Here is a 21,177-nt window from a genome sequence, read left to right as displayed (position 1 = left end):
GAGATGATAAAATGATTTTGTTCCATAATACTGAAATCTGGGGCTTTAAAAAACTTATTTGGCAACAGGTAACTAGAACTCTCTCTTCATTTTTCCATTCTTTTTACTTTTATTTACTCCTGGTGATTTATTTCTGGATTTATATTTTTTGTTTGTTTTAAATAAATGCAGCAGTCCACTACTGCTGTAGTCCAGCAGCGGCCATGCCTTTAAGCTTCGTCTTTAGGCATGTATCACTCAAAATGCTATGTTGAAGTGAATTTCCTAAAACCGATTTGGATCAAGACAAGTCCCTCCTTAAATTCCTTCAGTGACTCCTCATTGTCCTCAAAATACATTTCAAAATATTATCGTAGTTTAAGATGTTTTATAATATAGTTCCTATGTGTATCTAACCTGATCTTCCCTGATACCGTTTCCCAAAGCTTTGTCTCCCTACTCCAAAAACTACCTCTTATTTGAGGAAGATTGTGGGTAGAAATGGTATAACATTAAACCATAAATTATGAAAAATTGTGTTGTTTTAAAATATATATATATATCTATATATATATATCTCTATATATATCTCAATACCAATATGTATAGCTCTTTAGAAATATCTTATTATTACTTTGCAATTGCACGTGATGTTCTCATAAAATTTCTCCCCCCTATCTTCTTCCAAGATGCTCTTATTATGTCTCTCATAAGATTTAAATCCAGTGCCTCCCTCCCGGGAGGTCTTATCTCGCAGTGTGAGAAGTATCTTCTTTAGGGAATCTGTAGCCTGTGCATATATCTATAGCTGCACGGATCACACTATTTTATGTCTGGTGAAAACATATCCCACAAAATTTAAATCCTAACCATTTCAAGTATACAGTACAAAAGTGTTAACTATATGCATATTTTTGTGCAACAGAGTTCTAGAACTTCTTTTTCATCTTGCATAACTGAAACTCTCTGCTTTGAACAATTCTTCTTTCCCCCTTCCCTGCAGCCCTTGGCCGCTACCATTCTACCTTCTGTTTCTAATCGTTTGACCACTTTAGCTATCTCCTATAAGGAAATCAAGCAGTATTTCACTTTTCGTGACTGGCTTATTTCTGGGGCTTTAAAAAATTTATTTGACAACAGGTAACTGGAATAGCATAATGTCCTCAAGTTTCATCCATATTATAACATATGACACGGTGTCTTTTTTTTTTCTTAAACTGAATAGTAGTCCATTGTATGTATATACCACATTTTCTTTATCCATTCATCTGTCGACATTTTAGTTGGCTTCTACCTCTTGGCTATCGTGAATAATGCTGCAGTGAACATGTTGTGCAAATCTCTTTGAGATTCTGACGTTAATTCTTTTAGATATATACCCAAAAGTCAGTGTTTGTGTCAGTTTCAGTCAATGAATAACCAGTGTGTGGTTGTGATTCTTATTATGATTGCAAGATACCCTTCAGCAACAACCATCAGGAAACTGGAAACAATAGAGGTATATTATTTACAAGACCTGGAATTACACAGCACACTTGGGGCCACACAGTGAAGGCATGGGTAGAGAAAGAAAGAGAGAGAGAGAGACAGAGAGAGAGACAGAGAGACAGAGAAAGAGAGAGAGAGACAGAGAGAGAGACAGAGAGAGAGAGAGAGAGAGAACTCATGGCCTGAGGCTTCTGCTTTTACTAGGGTCTGTGAGGGTGGGGCTCAGTCTTCATTGGTAAATTTAAAACATAAGAGCAGGAATTTGAAGTCTGAGAAAAGAAAGGGCAAATGGCCCAAAAGGTCAGTTACTGAAATTAACCAAGATTTCTAAAACAAAGGAGCCCTGATTAAGGCAAGTGGCCTGGCTCTTTATCTAGTCCCATGACTGGCAATATGTTTATTTTGAGGTAGCCAGCATTGAAGTGAAGGTCTCTTTGAGAAAGATACCTAGGCAATCAAAATGTCAAGTCAGGCACTTGAATTACAATGAACGAATGAATGGATGGATGTCAGGGTTTATACTACAGTGGGTTTACTAGATTATTAGGTAGTGCTAGTTTTAATTTCTTGAAGAAACTTGACACTGTTTTCCAAAACAACTGTACCATTTAACATCCCTACCAACAGTGCACCAGGGATCTAGTTTATCCACATTCTCACCAAAACTTGTTTTTGTTTTTTGGATAGTGACCATCCTAACAGAATGAGGAGATATCTCATTGAAATTTTGATTTACATTTCCCTGAGGATTAGTGATGTGGAGGATAGTTTCATTTACTTGTTGGTGATCTGTATGTATTCTTTTTTGTTTTGTTATCTTTATGTGTTTACTATTTTTTTATTTGAGCATAGTTAAAACATGATGTTATGTTAGTTTCAGGTGTACAACTTAGTGATTTGACAAGTATATACATTATGCTATGTTCACCGCACCCTCCCATTGCATCACTATTACTGTATCATTCACTGTTTTCCCTATGTTCTACCTTTTATTCTCAAGACTTACTCATTCCATAACTGGAGGCCTGTATTTCCCACTCTCCTTCACCCATTTTTCCCAGGCCTCCTTCCTTCCCCTCTGTCAAACATCAGTTTGTTCTCTATATTTATAGGTCTGATTCTGCTTTTTGTTTACTTTTTTAGATTCCATTTATGAGTGGAATCATATGGTATTTGTCTGTCTCAAATTGACTTATTTCATTTAGCATAATACCCTCTGGTCCATCCATGTTCCATAATACCCTCATGGTCCATGTCCATCTCAAATGGCATGATCTTATCTTTTTTATGGCTATGTAATACTCTATGATATAAAGTGGCAGGATACAAAATTAATACCCAGAAACCAGTAGCATTTCTATATACTAAAAACAAATCCTCAGGCACAGAAATTTAAAAATAATTTCATTTACAATTGCACCAAAAGGAATAAAATACCTAGGAATAAGCTTAATCAAAGAAGTGAAAAACTTCTACTCCAAAAACTATAAAACACTGATGAAAGAAATTGAAGATGACACAAATGGAAAGATATGCCATGCTCATGGATTAGAAGAATTAATATTATTAAAATGTCCACATAACCCAAAGCAATCTACAGATTTAGTGCAATCCCCATCAAAATACCAACAGCATTTGTCATAAAATTGGAACAAATGATACTAAAATTTGTATGTGTTCTTTTGAGAAATGTCTATTTAGGTTTTTTGCCCGTTTTTTTATAAAGCCTTTTTTTATGTTGAATTATATGACTATATAGTTTAGATATTGACTCTTTAGCAGATGTATGGTTCACAAATATTTTTTTCTTATTCTGTAAGTTGCCTTTTCACTCTGTTGATTATTTCTTTTTGTGTGCAAAAGCTTTTTAATTTGATGTAATGTCCCATGTCTATTTATGCTTTTGTTGCCTCTGCTTTTGGTGTCATATATAAGAGAACATTGCCAAGTCCATGTCTAGAAGCCTTAGCCTATGTTTTCTTCTAAGAATTGTATTGTTTTAGGTTTTTCTATTTAAGTTTTCAATCCATTTTGAGTTGATTTTTGTGTATGGTGTGTGATAAGGGTATAAGCTCATTTGTTTTTGCATGTGAATATACAGTTTACCCAATGCTATTTGTTGAAGAGACTATCCTTTCCCCCAGTCCATAGCCTTAGCATGCTTCTCAAAGATCATTTGAACGTATAGATGAGAGTTTATTTCTGTTCTGTTGGTCTTCATCTCTGCCTTGATGCTTAGTAAGTACCAAACTGTTTTCATTAGTGAAGCTTTGTGATGTTCTGAAATCAGGAAGTGTGATTTTAAATAATGAAGTATAGCTTTGTTTTTCTTTATCAAGATTATTTTGCCTATTTGAGGTCTTTGAGATTCCATATGAATTTTAAGATTTTTTTTTACATTTCTGCAAAATAATGCCATTGGGATTTTGACAGGGATTGCACGAAATTTGTAGATTGCTTTGGGTAGTATGGTCATTTTAGCAATATTAAGTTTTCAAATGCATGAACTTGGGATGTGTTTCCAATCATTTGTGTATTCTTTCATTTCTTTCAAGGATAGTTGTAATTTTCAACGTGCAAGTCTTCTCCCTTGCTAGGTAAGCTTATTCCTAAATATTTTATTTTTGATGCTATTGCACTGGGATTGTTTCCTTAATTTTCTTTTCAGATTGTTCATTATACTGTACAGAAACACAACTGATTTTTGCGTGTTGATTTTGTATCTTGCAATTTTGCTGACTTTGCTAATTAGTTCTAACAACCTGTGTGTGTATTTGTATGTGTGATATTTAGGAGGTTTTATATATAAGATCAGGTCATCTCTGAACAGACATAATTTTACTTCTCCCTTTCCAATTTGGATGTCTTTTATTTCTTTCCTTTTCCTTTTTATTTATTCATTCATTCATTCATTCATTCATTTATCTTTTGCCCAATTGTTCTGACTAGTTCTTCTGGTACTATGTTGAATAGAAGTGGCAGAAGATGGCAACCCTGTGTTGTTCCTGGATCGTAAAAAAAAAAGCTTTCAGTCTTACCATTGAGTATGATGTTAGCTGTGGGCTTTTCATATATGGCCCTTATTATTTTAAGGAAGTTTTTTTTTTTTCTATTTCTATTTTATTTAGTGGTTTTATTATGAAAGGATGTTGTATTTTGTTAAATCCTCTTTCTGCATCAATTTGCTCAATTGTTGGCATATAATTGTTCATAGTATTTCTTATGATCCTTTTTATTTTGCGGCTTCAGTTGTAATGTCTCCTCTTTCATTTCTGATTTTTGTTATTTGAGTCTTATTTTTCTTACTTTATATTAGGGTTTTCAATTTTGCTTAATTTTATGTTTTTTTAAGTTTATTTATTTATTTTTGAGAGAGAGAGAGAGAGCATAAGTCAGGGAGGAGCAGAGAGAGAGGGAGAGAGAATCCCAAGCAGGTTCTGAGTTTTCAGCACAGTTGGGATGTGGGGCTCAAAGTCATAACCATGAGATCACAACCTGAGCCTAAATCAAGGGTCGGATGCTTAGTTGACTGAACCACCCAGGCTCCCCTATTTAACTTTTAAAAAATAACTCTTAGTTAAGTTGATACTATCTATTGTCTATTCTCTCTTTATTTCTATTGTAATCTTTATTATTTCCTTCTTTCTAACTTTAGGCTTAATTTGTTCTTTTTCTGGTTCCTCGAGGTAGAAATTTAGGTTTCTGATTTGAAATCTTTCTTTTTTGTTAATGTAGACATCTACTGCAATAAACTTCCCTCTTTGTACTGCTTTTGCTCTATCTCATAAGTTTTGGTATGTTGTGTTTTCATTTTCATTTGTCTTAAGATATTTTCTTGTTTCCCTCGTGATTTCTTCTTTGACTCATTGATTGTTCAAGAGCCCATATATTTGTGACTTTCTAGTTTTATTCCACGGTGGTTGAAAAAGATAATTGGCAAAATTTCAGTTGTCCTAAATTTGTTAAGACATGTTTTGTGTCCTTTTCTCAGCACCTGAGAAAAGTGTTTTCTACTTTTGTTGGAGGGATATTCTGCATTTGTCTGTTAGATCCAATTGACCTATATTGTTGTTCAAGTCCTCTGTTTTCTTTTTGATCTGTCTGGTTTCTCTTTATCATACGATAAATTTATACTTTCATATTTAAAAGTAAAAAATTATACTTTCATATTTAATTTCTGTTCCCCCATTAGACTGTGAATTTCAGAAGCATTCATCTGAGGATGCCATAGGTCAAAAATAATATCCAAGATTTGGTAGAATAAGCATGTGTTTAATGAAATATTTTATTCCCTGAAAATGTTCCATTTCAAAAATTAAGAATTTCAATATGCTGTCTTCCTATCCACATATGGTTATTCTTTGATCATGGAAATCTTCAGCACTCAAATCCTTTTATTTATCTTTTATTTTCTTCTCAATTTTATCCTATTAATTCGTTATCTGATAGTTGTCTCACAGCATCCTTGATTCTCTTTCATGTGTGTCCTTTAATTAAAATTGCACAGAAAATATCTAATCTTGCATTAAAACTCCAATTTATTTCTTCTACTGTTACATAAGAGCAGTTAAGTATTATAAGAGAAAACTAGGGGTGCCTGAGTGGCTCAGCTGTTAAGTGTCTGACTCTTGATTTCAGCTGAAGTCATATCCCATGGTTCATGACATTGAGCCCCATGATAGCACAGAGCCTGCATGGGATTCTCTTTCTCTCTCTCTCTCCCTATGCCCCTTCCCTGCTTGCACACACTCTCTCTCCCTCTCTCTTCCTCTCTCAAGATAAATAAACTTAAAAAAAAAAGAAAGAGGAAGTTATATTTATTAAGAATGGTAGACATCAATTTCCATGGTCTATCAATTCAGAACTAGGATGATACTGTCAGTGTTTTTATTTCCTAATTCAATGTTCATTCTCCTAAATGTATTCTATACTCTTCTTACTCTTCTCAAAGCCACTATTGATCCACCTCTCCTGTTATTAGCAGACAACCTAGTTTATTACCTAAAAATATAAGTTTTATCTAATATGAGAGATTATCTTCAATTGTGAAAATAATCTGCTTCAGATATATCTATATTCAAATTTATCACTCTCTTTTTCTAAATCTTAAAGTCTGATATGCTTTCATGCAAGTCTCACAGTCTCATGTGATTCATAATTTAAGGTCAAACTGCATCATATGCCTTTGATTAAATTTCATCATAACTTCTTTGGCATATTTCTTCCTTTCTCACAACTCCACTATTCCATATAGTGACTCACTCCAACATTACTGTCTCTCATGCATAGAGACATATACTTTGCATATACTCAGATCTCTCCTATCATAAAAATTCTTTCCTCACGTCTAGAGAAGCCTTGCAGTATTTCCCCCACTGCTCATCTAATTTTCTCAAAGAATATTCTGCAGTGCACTCACCATATTCAGAGCCTCACCTCCTATTAACCATTCAACCTATTTCAACCTGCTTTCAACATGTATCACTCAAATTAAATCTACTTTGCAGATAAATCCAGTCACCAGAGTACTTTTCTAACCTTATACACCTGATCATGTTTGTGAATTCAAAATCTCATTGTGTAAATATATGAAATGCAAACTCATTTGGGTAACTTAAAATACTTTGATCTGACTTCTCATATTGCTCTATTTCAAATTTCTGCCATGACGTTTTTTTTTTGTTATTGTTTATAACACTTCATAATTCTGCGAGAGCTCCTACTTACTCCACAACAATTTCTGCTTCCATTACTTGTTCTAAATGGCCTCTCTGCCATGAAATTATTTTCTGTGGTAAAATTTCTTCTCAATTTTTTTACATCAGTGAATGTCTTCTTGAGGTATGTTCTGCCAATTTTGTGTAGAATTAGGTTGCCTTTATTTACAATTCTGCTCTATTATCTGCAATTGTGGTAATTGGCATTATGTTGTACCATTCTTGTACATTGCACTGCATATTTTTTTGGTTTTCTTCTCCTTAAAGTTTATTTCAGATTAAGGTTTATATTTGATTTATCTCTGTCAGGTGTCAGCACACTTTTTCTGTGAAGAGATAGGTAGTAAGTATTTTAGGCTTTGTGGGCCACATGGCCTTTGTTATAGTTAGTAAACTCTGCCATTGTATCACAGAATAGCCATAGATAATACATAAATGAATGAGTTCTAATAAAATGTTACTTATAGACACTGAAATTAAAATATCATATAATTTTAAATTTCATGAAGTACTATATTTATTTGAACTTTTTAAACCATTTAAAAATATAAATACCCACTTTGACTCCCAGGCCATATGAAAACAGGTAATAAACTGGTTTTGGTTTGGGGTCTGTAGTTTCTTTTATGCATTGTGGCATTTTGCACAATCTAGATTCTTTTAGGGGCTCACAAATATCTGTTCAAAGAATGAAGGGATGAAATACTATACTTCTTTTGATTCTTAGTGTCTGCCTAAGGTAAAACAAACAAATAAAAAACATTTAAATGACTGAGTCAGGAATAATTTTCTTTTGAATCACAGTCCTGCATTTTAACTAATTTAAGAACTATAAATTATATGAGCATAATGCCTCTTCTCAAAAGTGTTAGAATGGATAAAGGACAAAATCATATGATTATCTCAGTAGACTCAGAAAAAAACATTTGACAAAATCCAATACCTTTTCATGATAAAAACATTTAACAAACTAGGAATTGAAGGGAACTTTCTCAATCTGATAAAAATTAAAATTTCAATCTGATAAAGCATATCTGCATAAAAAAATAATAATACCCACAGCTAACATCATATTTAGGCCAAAACTAAGATCACAAGACAGAGGTGACTAGTTTCATTATTTCTTTTTGACATTGTGCTGGACATACTGACCCGGGCAATTAGACAAGAACATGAAATAAAAGGCATCCAGATTGAAAAGGCATCCAGATTGAAAAGGCAGCAATTGCATTGTTTCTAATACCTCTTTCATTATTGGCTCTAAGTCTGATGATAGCACATCAGATGGCTCTAGGTATTCAGTTCAATAGATCCTATCATTAAGACCTGCACAAAAATACTGCCCTTTCGTGGAAGGCTTCAGACTCTTTGGTGTCTTCTTTCCTGGCAGCTGCTCTATTTGGCTTTTTTGAGACTTTGACCCAGACAACATAGATCTGGACAAAGACAAGAACCCACTTGGTTTCTTTGGTGGTTTATACTTTAGGGGACTGAGTAAGGATCTAATAAGCTCTAAAACTACCGTACTGTTTAGGCAAGGTGCTGGAAACTCCCATGGTTAATGCATTGCAGATGAACCTGGAAGATACTGACATGATTACACCTAATTTTTTTGTGTGTTTTTTTGTTTTTCTATTTGTAATGAAAGAAAGATATAGACACCTTTTCAGCTAAAGAATAATAAATAATTACAAAGGCATTTGGAAATATTTTATAATATGCCTAATATTTAGAAATTGTGTTTCATTTGTTAATTCTTGCCTATGCTCAGAGCTGATTCTTTTTATTGTGCTCTAAAATTTCAGTACTTTAAAAATAAATGAGGGGGTGGGAGGGAGGGGAGGGTGGGTGATGGGTATTGAGGAGGGCACCTTTTGGGATGAGTACTGGGTGTTGTATGGAAACCAATTTGACAATAAACTTCATATATTGAAAAAAAAAGAAAAATAATAAAATGCTTAAGATATAAAAAAATAAAAAAATAAAAATAAATGATAGTTTATTAATTCTTTTATAATCTCTTCAAATCTCTTTTGGTTATTTCCACCTTTTTTTCTTTTTAAATGAATATCAAAATCATTTTAAGTCCTAAAATCTATTGCTTTGGATTTTAAACCTAATCGGATATATAAATTAATGTGTCAAAAAAATATCTCTTTAAAATTTCGACCTTGCTTTAAGAAGCATAGCATGTGTTTCTATTCATTCTTACCTTACCAAATAAAAGTTTTTTTTTCATTTTTTTAAATTTCAGAAGTAAAATTTCATGATTCATCCCTTACGTATAACACCCACTACTCATCACAAGTGCACTCCTTAATACCCATCACCCACTTAGCCCACCCCCCCATTAACCTCCTCTCCATCAACACTCAGTGTTCTCTATAGGTAAGAGGCTCTTATGGTTTCTTATTATATTTGTCCTTCCCTTCCCCTGTGTTCATCTGTTTTGTTTTGTAAATTCCACATATGAGTGAAATCATATGGTATATGTCTTTCTCTGACTGACTTCACTTAGCATAATACACTCTAGTTCTATCCATGTTGTTGCAAATGGCAAGATTTCATTAATTTTGATAACTGAGTAATATTCCATTGTGTGTGTGTGTATACCACTTTTTCCTTATCCATTCATTAGTCAATGGACATTTACTCTCTTTCCATAATTTGGTTATTGTTGATGCTGCTGCTGTAAGCATCGGGGTGCATGTGCCCCTTTGAATCTGTATTTTTGTATCCTAGGGATAAATACCTAGTAGTGCAATTGCTGGTTTGTAGGGTAGCTCTATCTTTAACTTTCTGGGGAAACTCCACAGTTTTCCAGAGTGGCTGTACCATTTTGCATTCCCACCAAAAGTGTAAGAGTGTTCCCCTTTCTCCACATCCTGGCCAACAGCTGTTGTTTCCTGACAGGTGTGAGGTGGGATCTTATTGTTTTGGTTTTGATTTGTATTTCCCTGATGATGAGCGATGTTGAGCATTTTTTCATGTGTCTGTTAGCCATTTGTATGTCTTCTTTGGAGAAATATCTGTTCACGTCTTCTGCCCATTTCTTAACTGGATTATTTATTTTTGGGGTGTTGAGTTTGATAAATTCTTTATCGATTTTGGATACTAGCCCTTTATCTGATATGTCATTTGCAAATATCTTCTCTCATTCCGTAGGCTGCCTTTTGGTTTTGTTGATTGTTTCCTTCACTGTGCAAAAGATCTTGATGAGGTCCCAATAGTTCATTTTTGCTTTTGTTTCCCTGGCCTCCAGAGACATGTCTAGTAAGAAGTTGCTATGGCCAAGGTCGAACAGGTTGCTGCCCGTATTCTCCTCTAGGATTTTGATGGTTTCCTGCCTAACATTTAAGTCTTTCATCCATTTTGAATTTATTTTTGTGTATGATATAAGAAAGTATTCTAGCTTCATTCTTCTGCATGTCTGCATTTTCATGTCCATTCTGCATATCCATTTTCCCAACACCATTTGTTGAAGACACTGTCTTTTTCCAATTGGATATTCTTTCCGGCTTTGTCAAAGATGAGTTGAACATATAGTTGTGGGTCCATTTCTGGGTTCTGTAGTCTGTTCCATTGATCTATGTGTCTGTTTTTGTGCCAGTACCATACTATCTTGATGAATACAGCTTTGTATTACAGTTTGAAGTTTGGAATTGTGATGCCTCCCACTTTGCTTTTCTTTTTAAACATTACTATGGCTATTTGGGGTCTTTTCTGGTTCCATACAAATTTTAGAATTGTTTGTTCTGGATCTGGATGCTGGTGTTATTTTGGTAGGGATTGCGTTCAATGTGTAGATTGCTTTGGATAATATAGACATTTTAATAATATTCTTCCAATCCATGAGCATGGAATGTTTTTCCATTTGTGTCTTCTTTAATCTATTAAGTGTTCTATAGTATTCAGAGCATAGCTCTTTTACTTCTTTAGTTAGGTTTATTCCTAGGTCTCTTATAGTTTTGGGTGCAATTTTAAATGGGATTGATTCCTTGATTTCTCTTTCTGCTTCTTCATTGTTGGTGTATAAAAACACAACAGGTTTATATACATTGATTTTATATCCTGCGACTTTGCTGAATTCATATAACAGGTCTAGTAATTTTTTGGTGGAATTTTTCACGTATTCCATGTAGAGTGTCATGTTGTCTGCAAAGAGTGAAAGTTTGACTTCTTCCTTGCTGATAATGCAAGCCTTTTATTTCTTTTTGTTGTATGATTGTTGAGGCTAAGACTTCCATTACTATGTTAAATAGTAATGGTGAGAGTGGTCATCTTTGTCTTGTTCCTGACCATAGGGGAAGGGCTCTCAGTTTTTCCCCATTGAGGATGATATTAGCTATGGGTCTTTCGTATGTGGCCTTTATGATGTTGAGGTATGTTCCTTCTATCCCTACTCTCTTTAGGGTTTTTAGCAAGAATCGATGCTGTATTTTGTCAAATGCTTTTTCTGTGTCTATTGAGAGAATCATATGGTTCTTATCCTTTCTTTTATTAATGTGATGTATCACATTAATTTGCAGATATTGAACCAGCCGTGCATCCCAGGAATAAATCCCACTTGATTGTGGTGAATAATTCTTTTAATGTACTGTTGGTTTCAATTTGCTAGTGTCTTGCTGAGAATTTTTGCATAAAGGAAACAGTTTTTAAAAATATATTATGTAAAAGTAAATATTTCATAATCCTCTCACATTTTTCTAAATATTCTTTTTTTTTAATTCTAACTATGAGTAACAAAGAAATCAGAAATTTATCAAGCTTCAACTAAATGAGCTGTCTACCATACAGATTAAATATCTTGGCCATGAATTTACCATTTCTTTCAGTGATTTTTCAAAAGAATTGAGAAATCTGCGTGTGTGTGTGTGTGCATGCATGTGTGTATACATACAGGTATATATATACATATATATATACCTGGTCATAGTTTTATAAGTTTGTCAGTAGCGTCTTTATCATTTTTTATCATGATATAAAGAGTCTTTAATTTGTTTGATAATCACACATGTTGACTGGGATCTTATTGATCTTCACGTCAGAGGTCACTATGTGAAATCATAGATCTCTGTAATTATTAACATCATATATGTAATTATATCATATATTTTAAACTGCATTTATTCCTTATAATTTTTAATAACAATAAAATAGTTTGCAATTTCATATTTGTCCATTATGGATAATCATTCCTTCATCAGTGAGCAGTTACAAATAAGCAGAAAATTTAAGTGTTTCATATAATTTTATGTTATATAGATACTAAAGATGCTTTCTGGTTATTTTCTTTTTCCCAAAAAACTCCTCTCAGATGAAGAGAGGAATGTGTGTAGAACTCGCTAGTTTTTCCCACTGGCCATTTAATAATAAGATTGGAGTCCTTGCCAATCAACATGACTCAGCTCCAGTTTGGAGGACTTCTCCCAGATCACAGGCATCTGCCAGGTGGTATTACTCATTCCCAAAGGGTGTCTGGAAGGAGTTATAGGAACAGACTGCAAGGAAATACTCCAATTCTCTGCTCAGAGGTCTGCATTGGAATAGTTCATTTTATACACAGATGGAACAACTGAGCTCTGGCATAAAGGATCATTGTATGAGGATGTGGAACAATTAGAATTCTCATACATTGAAGGAGTGTCAAATAGTGCAACAATTTGGGGGAAAATGTTTGAACATTTCTTATAGACTTAAATGGAAGTCTACTCTATGACTCATTGATGCCAATCCTAGGTATTTACCAAAGGGAAATGAAAACATATAAAACATTGTACAGAAATGTTAGAAGAAGCTTTATTCATAGTAACTAAATACTGCAAAAACCCCAGTAACCATTTTCAGATGAATAGCTAAATAAATTTAGGCATTTTCATACAATGGAATACTGCTTAACAACATAAAAGGCATCAACTATTGGTACATATAAGAACATGGCTGAATCTCATAAATATGTTCAGTGAAGGAATCCACACATGGGATATTATATATCTGATGATTCCATTTACATAATGTTTAAAAATAGATAAAACTCATATGATGATAGAAATTAGAATACGGTTGCCTACAGTTAGGTATTGGTGATGAATGATCTGTATAACAGCATTGGGGTAGAGGTTACATAGGAATATACATATTTCAAAACTTCCTGAATCCTATACAGCATCTTTGTATTGCAATCTTTGTAATTTTTATTTTAAAAACATATAATTAAGTAGGTGATATGAGTACATCACAAATAAAATAAATGTGATGGTACCAATTATTCTAATAAAAAATATGAATATCCACTAGGTAAAAAAATCTTGATATATCTTGCTTGAAACCAAAATTCACAGAAAAGTTGAAAGAAAAGTGAATGTAAACAACATCTAACAGGTAAATATTAATCAAAATAATACAAGTGTATTTTTACATTAGAAATATTAGACTCCAAGACCAAAGTTATTATTATATTTGAAAAGGCTGTTTCATAGAAGTGAAAATTTTAATCAATTTGGGCAGTATTCATTCAGGAAAACAGAAGTCACTCTATATATCTCCAAAAGGAGATGATTGGAGGAATGGATTTAGAGATGTGTACACAGTGCTAAGCTTTTGGGGGCATCATTTCTAGAGTACTGGAAGTTAATTAATCACAGGGGAACTTCGCCAAATTATCTTAGCTAGCTGTAACACTAATATAAGAGGTTCTTAGGTGCACCTGTACCTACTGGCGGCACAGCTTCTGTGCTTAGTGGCCAGGAGCTTGCCCACTGATGCCTCTGGAAAAGAGCAGCTTCTCCAACACTTCTGTCTTCAGAATTCATGGTAGTTCTTTTCATTGGAAGAATCTCTTCTTGGACCCACTGTCTAGAGATTCCAGGAAAGTAGTTTTCTTCCTGAAAACAACAGTTAATTTACCTATCAGTAAGCTTCAAAATATATACAGAAAAAAGAAAAACAGACTGTTCACTCGAAAGAAATATTGACAAATTCAACATTAATAAAAAAATTTCAACACACTCGACTGCAATTGGCAGAATTTTTAAGAAAAAGGAAGAAAAATAAGAGCAGACACTGATGCTATTTTTGTTGTTGTTATTCTTTATATTCTAAGCCAGATATAACTAACAAAATTTTGAGCTCCTAAACATGGCTGTGCTGCACTACCTTATTTAATCTGAAAAATAACCCCATAACAATCAGTATGAAAACCAAAGCTTTCTCCATTAACCAATTTAGCAGTCAGTAAGGTTTTTGTGTTTTGTTTTTTTTTTTTAAAACATGCGTTGAATTTGTATTTTAAACTAAAATAACTCTGCAGTCTTTCACAGGCGAGTTTGAAAGAGGAATTTGTGCTATTGTCTTCTAATACATTTTGGAGCTTATTCTAATATCCATAGTATTTGTGTAATAAAGCTTCATTCAGAAAATGGTTTCTTTCAGTGTACATCATTAAGCCAAAGACTGGTTATATTTACTCATAACAATGTTTTAAAAACCAATTTCTAAAAGGAGACAATCCAATGAAAGTAGGCCCAGTCTCTACACTTTGATACTATATCTCTGCTTATCTCTTTTCATAGTTTATTTCTCTTAAATATGATTTATGCAATTGTGATATTTTAAGCAAAAATTATACTTGTTCACATTTGCCTATTCATTAATTTCTCTAATATGTCATGATAAAAAATATTATTTAGCATTTGCCAAATTATTTGAGACCTATAAATATTATATAAATATCTATATTGTAGAATAATTATAAGACAAAACTTGAGGAAAGTCTAGGCCTTGACCTCAGGTGACTTGGTAATTCAAATTTTCTTCATCTACATATAGTATCTGTATCCAAAGAAACTTTCTTTGTAATTTCCTGCACACTCCATGTTCTTGCCAACCCCCAAGTTTATAGATTTTGTCCATATTCTGTTGTATTAACAAATTGACGAGCTTAAGGCTACTGCTCATACTTTCTCTGGACCCTTTTCCAGAATGTTTCAAAATCTAGTGTTCTCAGATTAATTATTCCCCTTGAACCTCTCAGTTGAGTCCTGAAACTTGACCAATTGATGAAGGTAAATCAATATTTGGAGCCCTATTTTTTTCTTTACCATTTTATCTCCTTTATTATTTCTTAAATCACTCTAGAAAAATAGAAACCCTAAGTTTGGAAGATACTACATTTGTCTTTGGACCTAGATTAAGAAAAAGCAAAATTGCTTAAATAATATCACTAAGCTGTTTTTTCCTAAATTTAGTTTCATTTAGATCCTATTTCATTGACAGTTTATTCATATCCATTTTCTCTTGACTCTATAAATAATCCAGAACAGTAAATTATCTCTTGATAGGAAGACTTCTGTTTATCAAGAATAATTTTACAATCATTGAGAAACACATCCCCAATTTTTTTTACCTAATATTAAATGGATGATTTTTTTCCCTTTAAGTAGGTCTATATTTTATCTGTACAATTTCTGCTACTCATAGAAGAAATAGTATCTACTGTTTAGCAGATCCTAAGGAAATATATAAACATAGATTTGATACAATTGAGGTATAAGAAACCATGTAAAAAATCCACAGCACCACTACCAGTAGATTTTTGGAATAGTGTGGTTATTTTACTGTTACCATAGAGTGGACTCTCCTCTCCCATCTTTCACAGAAACGAAGCTTCTTTGCTTTGATAATGAGAAGTAAAGGATTGTAAACATGAGAAGTGAAATTGGCAAGGACTCTCTCTTTACAGAGTGGAATTTGGGGCTTTGTTGACAGAGTAGGCTTCAGAACCTCATTTATTAAGACAAGCAAGAGAGGAGATGATAAAGTGACAAGTACTGTTCAAAAATTGTGTGCTCCTTATGCTGTAACTCTTGAGAATGTATGAATGATAGAACCACTGGAAAATGGGAAGAAAACACTTTGTTTCAATGACTAGCTTTATTTTTCTGGGCTATTATTCATAAGAATTACCATTTAGTCTACTTTTAAACACGTAGTGTTGTTTTTTTTTATAAGAGATACTTAAAGAGAAAACTTGAATCTTATATACAGAATAAAATATTAGCCATGAAGAACAGAATTCACTCCTGGTAATGTTCCTTTAGTTTTAGCTATTCTAGAAATTTGTAGATTACAACCTCATATCTTAACAGAAAGCATTGTCACTGGAGTGCTGCCCAGTTGATGGGTGCACTTGAAAAGAACATTCAGTTTTCTGTACTATTCCCAACTCAAGAGATTTAAAATGCTGCCCTAGTGAAAATAAATCTTCTAAATGCTTCAAAACAAACAGATTAGCCAGATATAATAAACCTCAGAAATACGGCCACAAAAACTTAGGAAATATTTCATTCAAAAAACAATTGTTATGTATGTAAATTTTAATATGAATTCTTCATGCTGATCTTTATATATATATAATACACTAACAATATGTAAAATATGTGTGGAGTTCCAGGAAGTTGGAAAGAAACCTACAAACATGTCTTTTTTTTTGTTTTTATTTTTTTATCCTGTCCTTCTTTTATATGACTCTTATTTCTATTTTCTTTTCAGTACACATGCAATCCCATTTTCCTGTGCATATGCATGTATCATGTAGGGCCCCAGCAGGTCCAAAGGGCACACTCAAGAATAATTCAAAGAGATTTTTAAAGGTGTGATCAGACAGACACCACATGAGATAGTGTTGTTCCCAAAAGGTAGTAATGCCAGGATTGCATTAGACCCCTGGTCCTGAAGAGATGAAGCTAAATATATAAGTCATTTGGAAAATTAATAGAGACACATTGTTACTCTGTAAAAAGACACAAATGGCCTCCAGGAAAGGAACATCCAACAAGAGCTAAAACCTTTCTTCAAAAGGGATGCTGCTAGACAAGAGCAGGTCTACAGGGAAGGAGCTGGAGTAATCAGTGTTCTAAATTAACTGTCCTCTCTCTCCTATCTCCTGCCAAGACCTTCTTTGGCCAGACCCATCACAAAAACCTAGGAATAAGGAATCCCTTATGTAGCCCATACATTTCAGCCTCTCATTGTGCAGGGAGTAGAAATGTGGAGAGTGGATCCTCAAGAAATAGGAGATATCCAGTATATATAGATATGTCTGTGTTATCAGTGTATTTCTATGTGGAATCTTCCAACTTTTTAACAAAGAATAATAAATATAACTGTGTAGCAGGAGAAGAAGAAAGGGTTCTGATTTAGTCATGAATTATGGGCCAAACACTGTTAATAAGCACTTTACAAATGAAATAAGTAATATTTTTCACATTTCACTTTAGGAAATAGGACAGAGATCACAAATAGCCTACTCAGGATCATAAAGCTAGTTAGGACTAGAAATTCAATTTCAATCCGTATCTAATTCTGAAGTACTTGCTTTTAAACACTATATGATAAAGCTCTGTTCCTTGCAACATCCTGTTTCTCCCTTCTGTTCCAGCCAAGTTTGATAATTATTTGCTGAACATGTCCTGAGATTTCCAGTCCTTACATCTTTGAGGTAAATGGCAGAGAAGGTAAAGTTCTGCTGTGGCTCTAAAATGGATTACTAATGACTCACCACAGGGGCTCCTTCCTTTTTTTCTTGATGTGCCCATCCCTTCAGTCAACAGTATTTATTGAGTAGATGCTCCATGACATACACTGAGCTAGGTGATAACAACAAATTAAATGAATATTTCAGGAACTGAATGCCATTTGCAGTGGGTAGAGCATAAGGCATACATAGTGAAAAAGTAGGTGAGTTTGAACGGGTAGAAAATGGAAAGATGGTCATGAATTTTGAAAATCTTGCCATGGTATTGAGATTTTATTCTATAGACGAGGAAATTTAAAATTGTTACATTTTAAATAATAAGCTAATATGGTCAGATTTGCATTTTAGAAACATTACTTCAACTGTGGTGAATTGAAAGGGGTGATATTTGCAACAGGAAGACCAGTTTTGGAAATTTATAAAATAATCCAGGTATGAGATAACAGTAATACATAAGCAGTGCTGGCCAAAAGAGATATGCATGATTGAAATGTTGGAGTAAGGCTAGGTGACATTAGAATATGAAACTGTAACATTTTAAAAAATTATATGTGTCTTCAGCTTTTTTCAGGTGGAATTTACTCAATTGCTCTATAATTAGAGCGTTTTTTTTCCTTATGTTATCAGGAGTGACTACTGGCGACCTAATGATACAGAGACCCTGACTATTTATTCTTTAGTGTGTAGGCTAAGAAAAGTATTTTTTTAATGTTTATTTATTTTTGAGAGAGAGAAAGAGAGAGAGCGAGAGCGAGAGAGAGAGAGAGAGAGAGAGAGAAACAGAGCACAAGCAGGGGAGGGGCAGAGAGAGAGGGAGACAGAATCTGAAGCAGGCTCCAAGCTCTGAGCTGTCAGCACAGAGCCCAGGTTTGAATCCACAAACCGTGAGATCATGACCTGAGCTAAAGGAAGCTTAACTGACTGAGCCACCCAGGTGCCCCAGCTAAGAAAAGCATTGAGTCTCATATTATATTTGATATTCTTTGGTTAACTCTCTTCAAACATAATCCAAGAACCCAAGAGGCCATTCAAGCCCCACTGAAGGAAAATTTAATCCCTCCAAGTTCTGTGTTCCCAAATACCTTGAATGTATACTCTGAGCATTGTTCTTATCATACTGCACAAGTATTCATTTTTTTCTGTTTTCCTCAGCAGAAGAGTGAGTACTGCAAGCTTTTATTTTACAAACTATTGACTGAGATTCAGTAGGGCATATTCTATCTTAACCTGGACTTTGGAATCATACAACCATGGTCTGGTTATTTGTTTAGTGATTAACTCCCCTGTGTCTCAGTTCAATTCTAGATGAAGATAACAGTATCTTCCACTATGTTGTGGAAGAAGTAAAAAAAAAAAACAAAACAAAAAAAAAAAAAGAAAAAAACTATGTTAAGATCTAAGCAAACTATTTAATACCATGTAATTAGTTAATAGATTAGAATGATTTCTATTATCCTTTTTCAGCATAGTTTTGGAGACCTATATTTGTCAATACTTTGATAAATGAATAGTAATAACTAAATTGTTAACACCAAATGCCATTCACAAATCTAAACAGTTTACATGAATTGGCTCATTTAATCCTTACAGCAAACTTAGATATGACTGCCATGGCAGTTCTGCAGAGGACTAATTATATAACTTACCTGAGGTTTACATGGCCTGTTAATGGCAGAGCAAGGATTAGAACCGTGCTATTTATTGCCTTCCCAGGTGTAAGCATGAGTAAATCTGTTTCCTTTTTTCCCCCCCATAGCTCCTAAAAAAAGAAAGAAAGGAAGTTTAAAAACACTATCAAAAAACAAAACAAAAAAATCATTGGTATCACTCATGTACAAATGAGGTAAAGCATGAGCCTCTTTTTCTCAATGCAGTGTTTTCTTACCAAGCTCCATGCCTGGTGGATGGTAGGCCTAATGAACTATTGAATGAATGAGTGCCTGTTTATAATTCATACATACAGCTAATTCTGTTTTAATTGTTTTGAATGATCATTATCATAAACAAGAACAACAACAAGAAAAGCAAACCATCTGTCAAAGAATGTGATTAAGTGTCATGAATTGAGACTAGAATGAGGGTTAGGAAGAGGGTGAAAATGTAATAACAGAAAGATTGCAACAAACGTATCTATCCTGTTCCTATTATAACTTGTTTTATTTCCAAATCTGCCACTTGGATCTAGTCCAGTAATATATTCTTATTCTAGAATGTCCAGGCCAAGCACTCAGCATCACTAGCCCCCTTTGAACAAACAAATGGTGAAATATTTATCAGAATTTTTATGCAATGTGCCTTTTTAGCATTAGTAAGCAAACTAATTCTTGCTTAACATAAAATTTCAATTTTTCTTACATATACTTGGATTTTTCCAATAGTGGCAGTCAGTTTAGAGATTTTCTTATTACTTTTTGGCCAAGAAAACAAAGAGTCATGAGTTTTATCTACTCTCTCCTTTTTATGAATTCAATTAAGATTATTAACAGAATGTATGTCTGAGCACACATTCAGACTGTGTGCACATCAGGCACTGGCAGGCCCCAGATTTCCAACTTATTAGAAATCAGTATTCAGGGCAGGAGCATTCTAAGCTTCTGCAAGAGATACAAACAGAAAATAATGCTTAGTTTATGCCACTTAGATATAAAAGAGATCACATCATGCACTGATTACATTGCTGTTTCCAGGATCCAGACAGACTGTTTTTCTGCTAGTGTTTATATTCAGAAAGGTTAAAACAATATTAATACTTTGTGCTTTAGACTCCAGACCCATATTTATCATGAATCTAGGCAAACAGCTCAGTCTGTTATTGTCAACAAATATTCATTGTCCAATTTCCTCAAACTAAAATTTGACAAAACAGATTTTTTCCATTTATTTATTGACAGTTTCCTTCCTTCATGAATATAGTGGAAAAGATATTTTCCATTCACCCTTTGCCCCTACCATTCACCACACCAAACATGTAAGAAGTAGAATTCTAGTGTATAATCGATCTCACCTGAACAGCTATTTAATATAATTGATACCCTGCAGACAGAATTGTAAATATCAGTGATTTCTAACTTGAAACAAAACTTAACATCGAGTGACCAAGCATTTTCAAAGTTTGGTAAATATGAGAACTTGGCCTCATTTCAAAGCTGCTTTCATTTTGGCTCCCTACCAAATGAGCAAGCAAATTAGTGTCAAGGATATATGCAAAATATAGTTACAAGGGAGTAAACATAGCTATTCGTTGTCTCTGTTTCTTCACAGAGGTAGGGCACAAACTTCATGGGCGATGCAACCCTCATAATGTTGGCAACTTTAAGGTCAAAGATGCTTTGAGATGTGGTCTGCCTGCCTTTTACCACATCGGACTATGAAGGGTCCTGTATTATTTCTCAAATCCAACTACCACCATATAAGGCAATCTTCTGTAGCATCAAAGGAATATTTCTGTATTCTCTTTCT

Source organism: Lynx rufus, unplaced genomic scaffold (assembly GCF_022079265.1).
Source record: "Lynx rufus isolate CCGP_SWC_20201006 ecotype Redwood Valley unplaced genomic scaffold, mLynRuf1.p SCAF_10, whole genome shotgun sequence".
NCBI classification, from domain to species: domain Eukaryota; kingdom Metazoa; phylum Chordata; class Mammalia; order Carnivora; family Felidae; genus Lynx; species Lynx rufus.
The sequence above is the reverse complement of the archived record's forward strand: the minus strand, read 5'-3'. Positions refer to the sequence as shown.